The sequence below is a fragment of the Papaver somniferum genome, chromosome 1, assembly GCF_003573695.1.
Source record: "Papaver somniferum cultivar HN1 chromosome 1, ASM357369v1, whole genome shotgun sequence".
NCBI lineage: Eukaryota > Viridiplantae > Streptophyta > Magnoliopsida > Ranunculales > Papaveraceae > Papaver > Papaver somniferum.
Window position 1 is genome coordinate 139,363,355 of NC_039358.1, and position 9,281 is coordinate 139,372,635.

A 9,281-nucleotide genomic window follows, 5' to 3' on the forward strand; every position below is an offset into this window, starting at 1 on the left:
TAAAGGACCAAGGTTTGGAGTCATTAGTCGTGTAAATTTTGGGTTAATATTTATTTAGTTGGCGTGATAGACCCTAAGAACTAGATAAAAATTTGAATGCGAAGTTTGTTATCAATGAATAAAACTGTAAGAACCAGGAAGAAATCGAACAGTCATTCAATAGTTACTAGTCTCCCTCTGAACGATGACGTCTCTATTTGTTCTTCGATACGTCTTCAAGTCTCCAATGAGTAAATAGAAATTCTTTTTAACATTTCTATATCCTAATGATGGACATATTTTTGTGTCTGATTTATTTCAATTCTATATATGGATAGAATGTATGATTTGTATTTATTAAGATGTTTTATGTGTAGGTGTTTTTTGGAAAAATTGGCTCGAAAAGTGATAAAGACACTCGAAAAACATTAACGGCAACCCCAAAATATGTGCTAAAGGGACCCCAACCGAGGATAAGGGCACACCATCTTCATCTCAAAATTCAAACTAAAAATTGGCGTGAAAAATCAGCTTTCAACTGGCAGAATTAGGGTTCGATTTTTGGGCGAGTTTTAGAGAGACTCAATCGGAGATTTTTGTTGGGATGGGCCTGTTAGGGATAAACAGAGATGGCATGGTTGTTGGATGCGATCAAATTGGGCCAGATAATCAGATTTTCTGCCTAACATAGAATAAAAGATATCAGGTATATTTCGATTATTTTTTGGAAATTCCGGGAGATTTAAGGGAAGATAAACTCTCCAAAGATTCGTATCAATCTAACATAGAGTTTCGGAGGATTTGTACAGCTCAGAAATGCGTAAATCAGATTAGAGAGAGATTTTTGCCGTGACTTGCATGAAAAGGAAAAAAAAATCGGGTTTTCTAGGTTTCTATGATGTACAAAAGGATGGGTCGAGTCCGAAAGAAGGCTATACAAGTTTTTGGGGAAGTTTTGAAGAGAACTGAACCGAGAGAAGGAAGAAATCATAGGTTGAATAAAAGTTCTTATTGTTGCAAAACTCAAGAACACGAAGAACATTTGATGCTTCAGAACTGTCATTTACAAACCGTTACATTTTCCTTTAAACACTGTTGCTTCTGCGACACATTAGTTATATTGTTTTCTTCTGTAACAGTGAGTGTGCCACACTTATATTCATTCCGAACTCTCTGTGTTAGCAGTTTTTCCTCTTTTTATACACTTTTGTTCTATGAACCATTATTTTGAGCAAGTGATTAATACGAGGAGCTAAACCTCATTGCTGAGGCGACGGAGGAAATCATTTTTTAAATATTTGTGTGGTAATTTCTATTTAATCAATTTCTTTAATTCTTTTTGTGATTATTCTCTTTGATTTGAAATTGAATATATGATTTTTGTTAAGCAACTGTGATTTCTTCTGATGGTGCATTCTTAGCCTAGGTTTTTTGATGTTCCATACTTTCGATTTACAGTTGTTATTTTGAAAATCTACTATTGCAATACTTTGAATCCTTGGCCCCACCTTCGCCTAAAAGGAGGAGAGTCACGCCTTTCTTCGATCTTGAAACACATCCGAGCATCGAATTGTCTTATGTAATCAAAATGAGAATTGACTTATGAACTTTTTGGACATTTTGGACTTTGGGACATTTAAAAAAAAAAACCCTACGAAAGGGTAGTATTAAATATAAATTGCTACAGGGAAGAACGACAGTTACGATACTGTCTCTGCACCTTGTGTTTGTACACTGACAGAGGAATCAGTGGCCCGAGTCGACTTAGATGGTTCATTACCCGTCTGGTACGAGAGGTGAGACTCTAACCACCCACGAATACCTATTAGTATGTTTACTGGACGCCTTTGTATGCATATATGTTAAGTCTGTGAAATGGACTTTTATTTTTCTAGTAGAGGGCAAGACCTGGCCATATAAGATAAGGGTTCAGATTTCATCACCGTTCTTCTTGCCCGCCATAGGAAAACGTTCCCAACGCGAATATAAGATTAAAATATTGATTAGAATGGGACCGGCAAGGTAACAAGCTTGTTGGAAAGTCGTTCAAAAGGATTATATTGGGTACTTTGTTAGCCTAACTCAAAATTTAGGATGATTACTGTAAGTTGAATCGCGTCATCTTGTAACCCGAGCAAACGTTTCCATAGAGGTGGGGTTATTCAAGCTCCCTATGGAGATTCTCCCGCTCCTCTTTAACTTATTTTAATTTAAATCGTTCTAAGGGGTTTGTTAAAACTGTACCTAGTTGCCTTTCAGAAGAATAAAAGTTGTTTAGAAACAATCTAAGTGGAGCAATCATGCTTTTTGTTTGCTAGATTCTTTAAGTGATTTTGGTTTTGTTTTCTTAGAATTCCCTTCTAGTTTAAGAGTTTATTGTATGCAAAAATTGATTATCCTTAAGCGTAAAAGAGACACTCTAGGTCGTTTTATTAGTGAAAAACCTAGTACTTCTATTTCTAGAAACCAGGATCTCAAAGACCCTAATCTAGAGAGCCATGTTTTTGAAAACTTTAATTTTGTGAACTTGAACCTGTGTGAGGAAGTTACTCCTAGTCCTTTTATAGCACCAGAAATGACAACTTTAAAAGCTTTGTTGAATCCTACTAGGACATCTCGTCCATCATGTATCAAGTTAGCTGACACTGAAGCCAACTATGAGTTGAAACCTGGGACTATACATATGTTCCCAGTCTTTTTAGGGGAGGAAAATGGAAACCTTATTTCTATGTTAGGAATTTTGAGGAAATTTGTAGTACTCTAAGAATTAGAAACCTAGATGACGAAGCATTGAAACATAGGTTATTTCGGTTTTCCCTGAGAGATAAAGTCAAATCTTGGCTATAAAGTTTGACTTATGAGTCAATTGAAGCATATGAACAACTTACATCTTCCTAGGCACAAAACATCATCTATTAGGTTATTTCCATTTTTTATAAGTTTTTCCTTAGGCACAAAACGTCATCTATTAGGCAGCAGATTTGCACATTTGCTCAACAAGAAGGAAAATATTTATACGGGTGTTGGAAAGGTTCAATGATTTATTAGCACAATATCTTCATCATGGTTTGAAAAAGTTTAGACTAGTTCTGATCCTTTTATGAGGGTTTAGATTACTCGACGACAACCATGGTTGAATATTTGTGTACAGGTGGGTTTGAAAACAAAACTGTTGATGATGCGATGACATTTTTGAATGACATCTCCAAAAAGACCTATCATCGGGAAGGTAGTAGGGAATCCTAGAAACCAAGTCTTCTAAGTAGAGGAAACGTTAATAAGATAGAAGAAAACTTTGAATTTGAAGCCAAAATTGCAGCAATAACAAAAAGGTTAGAAGCTTTAGAATTGAGTCAAACTAGTGGTAGAGTATAGCCTTTTTGTGAAGGGCAGACTATTGAAAAACAATCCCACGCTCTTTATAACAACAATAGATTCGATACCTATCAGAAGTTTGACCCATATTCAGAAACCTATAATCCTGGTCAGAGAAACCATCCTAAACTTTCATGGTCTAAGGGCCAAAGCCAAGGTAAGTTTAGTAATTCTCAGGCTCCCCGGGTTTTGGCTATACTAAGAATCCTTTAGGTCCATAAAAGTTTAGAACACCCTTCAAATAATAGTATCATGAGTTTAGAGAAGTCTTTCGCCTTGTTAACCCAGCAAACCTCAAAGTTTCAGCAATCGTTTGAACAAATTTTACAGGCTAATAATAGGATTGAACATGAAAACAAACAGGCTAGTGTCGATTTACGGACCAAGGTTAGTCAGATAAATGAGTATTTGAAAGAAGGATGTAAGTTTCCTAGTCAAACACAACTCAATACTAGAGGAGTTCGTGAAGTAGGTGAAAAACCATCGAATCATGTGAATGCAATTAGATACCTTAGGAATGGTAGAGTAGTAGACAAAAAAAGGTAACCATGCCTGATAGTGAACATACTGTAGTTTACCCTTCCGAATCACCAGTAGCTGAAGAGTCTGATAAAGTCTCTAATGATGCCACTACGGTTCCTAATAAGCCCGATTTTGTGCCTAGATCCCCATTCCCTCATCTAGTGTAGTACCGACAAAGAAGGAATCCAACTTTAATGACATATTGGACGTTTTTAAGAAAGTTACCATAAACCTTCCTTTATTAGATGCAATTATGCAACTTCCTGCTTATGCCAAGTTCCTTAAGGATATGTGTACGCGAAAACCAAAGCTTACCGTTCATGAGAAATCCTTTTTAACTAGTCATGTAAGTTCGATTATCCAGAACACCACAACTCCTAAGTACAAAGTCCCAAGTTCCCCTACCATATCTTGCACGATGGGTAAATTTCGGGTAGAGAAAGCTTGCTTGACTTAGTATCCAGTGTGAACTTCCTTCCATACCATGTGTACCTACAATTAGGACCTACCCAGCTGATAGGTCTGTGAAAATTCCTCGAGGTGTTATAAAGGATGTGAGGTCAATAGGTTTATTTATCTAGTGATTTTGTTTTCCTAGATACCCAACATGTCCTTGACCCAGAGAACCAGATACTTGTGATTTCAGGTCGCCCATTTTTACCTACATCTAATGCGATCATTAACTGTCAAAATGGTGTTATAAACTTATCCTTTGGTAATATAACTATTGAGCTTAATATTTTTAATATCGGTAAGCTACCTTATGAGCTAGATGACACATGCATTGAAGAGGTGAACATGATAAAAACCTTGGTTCAAGAGTCATTACCAAACAACTTATCTGAAGAACCATTAGAGAGTTGTTTATCCCATTTTGGTTTAGATTTTAGCGATGATAGCACTATCGAACAAAGTGAATGCTCTGTTACATTTTACCCCTTTGTTAGATATTGATAGATGGAAAGCTAGGTTCAAACCATTACCAGCTTCTGAGTCTACTTTAATTCCTTCTTTAGAAAAGTCTCCTAAATTGGACCTCAAACCACTACTAGATACCCTTGAGTATATGTTTTTAGGCCCATCTGAGACTTTACCTGTGATTGTTGCTTCCGACTTGTATAGTGATCAGGAAAGTAGGTTAATAGTCGTACTTCAAGACAATAATAAAGCTTTATGATGGACTATAACATACATTAAGAGTATAATTCCTACAATTTGTATGCATCATATTCATTTAAAGGATGACTCCAAACCTTCTAGGGAGATGCAACGTTGACTGAACCCTAACATGAAAGAGGTAGTCCGGACAAAGGTGTTTAAGTTGTTAGACGCGGGTATTATTTAGCCAATTTCAGATAGTAGGTGAGTCAATTTGTTCTCAAGAAATCATGTATCATTATAGTCCAGAATGATAATAATGAGTTAATCCCAACCCGAGTGACCACGGGATGGCATGTCTACATTGACTATAGTAAATTGAATAAGGTCACAAGGAAGGATCATTTCCCCCCTTCCTTTTATCGACCAAATGCTAGAGCGACTAGCTGGTCATAGTCATTATTGATTTTTAGATGACTACTCTGGATATAATCAGATCGTTATTGCCCTAGAAGACCATTAGAAAACCACTTTTCTTGGTCCCTTTGGTACCTTTGCATATAGACGCATGCCTTTCGGGTTGTGTGATGCCCCTGCGACTTTTCAGCATTGTATGATGAACATATTTTCATATATGGTATAACGGTTTTTAGAGGTCTTTATGAGTGATTTTAGTATTTGGTCCATCTTACGATGAGTGCTTGCATCATTTGACATTAGTGTTGACTAAGTTTAAGAAATGGATTTAGTGTTTAATTAGGAAAAATGTCATTTCATGGTTAAATAAAGAATTATTTTAGGGCATATCCTATCTTCAAAGGGTATAGAGATAAACAAAACCAAAGTTGACCTTATTAAGACTTTACAAGTCCCAAGAACCGCAAGAGAAATTAGGTCATTCTTAGGGCATGCAAGTTTTTATCGTCGATTCATGAAAGATTTTAGCTTGATTTCTAGACCTCTTTGCAATTTACTTGCAAAAGATGTTAAGTTTTTCTTTGATGATGCTTGTTTAGAGAGTTTTGAGAAGCTTAAGACTTTACTCACTACTGCCCCCATAGTACAGACACCTAACTGGAACCTACCCTTTGAGATCATGTGTGATGCTTCAGATTATGCCAATAAGTGTTGTGTTAGGTCGGCGAGAAAACAAATTACTTCATGTGATTTACTATGCTAGCAAAACTTTGAATGATACTCAACTGAACTGTACAACTACCGAGAAGGAATTGTTAGCCATCGTGTTTGCCTTGGATAAGTTTAGATCCTACCTATTAGGTTCCAAGGTCATAATCTTTACCGATCATGCTTCTTTGAATCTTCTGTCTAAGAAGGATACCAAACCTAGATTGATTAGATGGATCCTTTTGTTACAAGAATTTTCTCTAGATATTAGAGACAAAAAAATGTAGAAAATGTAGTAGCAAACCGTTTTTCTAGGCTAGTTGTTGATTCCCCTGATGATTTCCCTCTCGTGAGGGATAACTTTCCTGATGAGCAATTGTTATTTGTTTCCCGACTACCCTAGTATGCGAATATAGTGAATTATCTTGTTACTGGTGGAATACCCCAACATTGGGGTAAATAAGATTGTTCTAGGTTTTTAGCCTAGGTTAAGCACTTCTTTTGGGACTATCCTTATCTGTTTAAGTATTGTCATACCATATTATTAGAAGATGTATACCTGAGAGTGACCAGTCCAATATTATTTCCTTTTGTCATGATCATGCTTGTGGGGTCACTTTAGTGCTAAGAAGACTGTTATTAAGATTTATAGTGTGGATTCTACTGGCTTTCGTTTTTTAAAGACTCCCACAATTATTGTGTTTCTTGTGATAGTTTCCAAAAGTGAGGAACAGTTTCCCGTAGAAATATGATGCCTTTGAACCCTATTTTAGTTATTGAAAAGACGAGGGTACCCAAATACACCACGATCTTTAATTTATCCACCTATAAGTCCTCTTACCGAAAGTGATTTTCTATGGACAAAGTCGGATAATACTACAAATCCGTATTCACACTTTGTGTGATTGTCTATGGATACAATATCGAGACAATACGACTACCAAAGTGTGATTACTTGATAATAGGTTCGGACTTAACCAAACTCTATAGGATCAGTATCAAGTAAAGCGGAGTTAACGTTTGTTTGTTTTACTTCTAATTATAATAAATAATTATAATTGCGGAAATAGAAAAGTAAAAGACACATCAAGATTTTGTTAACGAGGAAACCGCAAGATTTTGGTAACAACTCTATTGATTCTTTAAGATAAAGATATCTCAAGTCATATGAAAACGTTCTTCCGTTTAAGCTAATAAGCTCCTTTGCCTGGTTAGATCAATCTATCCAATAACTACCGAAGCAGTCAAGTTTAAATTCGCACTCAATCCAAGTAAATCTCAAAGAGATATATTGTGAATACCGATCTTACGTAACTAATCAATCGAATAAATATGATTCTAGTTGGATCCCAGCCGATCAAGGTTTGTGCAACACAAATAAATGAGAAACCAATAAGAAATCTTCTTCGTCTTCAAATCTTCTTTAATCTTCAATTAAACCTGCACAACACCACTTGAATCTCTTGTGATTAATCACACACAGAATGTAGTCTGTCAACAATGGATTATCACAAGATGTCTTTATATCTACAAACAGTTCTAAAGATCCTGTCGATACTTCGATCTAGTTTGAGTGAATCTTAAATCAGAAGAGAAGATTCTCAAGAATAAACAAACTAGGTGCAATCAAAGTTTCAACAACCATTAGTCAATCAAATCAATCGAAAACTAATAAAGCTGCAATTATCTAGTTTCCCACCAACGGTACTCGTAGAGCTTCTTGATCCCGCAGAAGTCTTTAAGCGAGCGGTCGTAAGATATTTCACCTAATTAGGGTACTTTCCTCTCCGATTAGACGACTCCACCAGAAACAACAAAAAGATGAAATTTGCTTGGATCTTAGGATAGTTTTCTAGAAATGCAAACTTAGGTATTTATAAACCAAGGATGCTTGGACACCAAAAAATTTCCAAACCCGAAAGTGTTCTCAAGATATGCAATAAATTCCCATTCGGTTTCCATAATTCCAGTAAATGCTTTGTCCAATATTTTCCGAAATCTCTCAATAGAAAATCTTCAATTAGTAAATGCACATTACTAATTTTTATTCTCTAGAGATATGCATTTATTACTGGTAATTAAAGCATATAAAACTAACAACCTTAATTAAAAGATTCTTAATTTATTTCGTCACATGATCTCCTTGAGTACTAAGGAATATGTTTGAACAATAAAAGATAAGAGTTATTGTACGTGTTCAAAGTATGTCGACATCTCTTCTTTGTAAATCATCTTTCATATTTACAATCTTGGAATCGATTATACCACACTTCCAAACAAGTTCATAATTGGTTCATCTATATTCCAAGACAACTATGTGATTGATCAAATATCAAATCACATCCATGGGTTCAATCAGTTTTACCAATCACTAGGATCGGTTATACCCTCATACGGAAGCACTTGTGATCGGTCACACAAGTTACTAAGACCGGTTACATCAGTTACCAGGAACGATTACCATATACACATGGTATTGCTTGTGATCGGTCATACCAGTCACTAGGATCGGTTATTGTTAGAGCATATCTCGGTTGAACCCTCCAAACATTGGTATGCTAAGTTTGGTTGTCATATTTTAGTGAGTCAAAACTCATCCCAGAGTCGCTTGATTATGTACTAGAGAAAACTTCTTTTAGGTTAGACTAGAAAGTCTAGGAATGTTGAGACATACAAGTATTACTCGAAGACCTGAGGAATGTGAAGAAGTAACAAGCTACAACGACGACATCATCCTTACTCTTGAGGTTAGTAATATTGACTTGAACTATTTCATTCTAACGTATCTTTCAATTCATGGTATATTGAAAACAGAACTGCGAAGCTGTGTATTGGATATATTACTCTAGCAGTGAGACATGATAACATGATAGTATTAGGTAATTAGACTACGAAGCATAACGCTTATCTTTTGAACTTCGTAGATATGACATCGACATAATCTTATGAATGTTGTTATGATTATGTGAATGGGTAAAGGTAAAGATTTCATCCTAGAAAACAATGTTTTACATTTATTTAAAGTAAGTACATTCATGAGCTTGTTTTATGAATCGAAATGGAAATTGCTAGGCTTATTGGTACGGTTATTCATTACAAATCTTTGGATTACCAATATGTGTGAGATGGTAGAACCGATCGTAACTTTGTTATGTATCTTGGTACAACTAATCACAATGCCT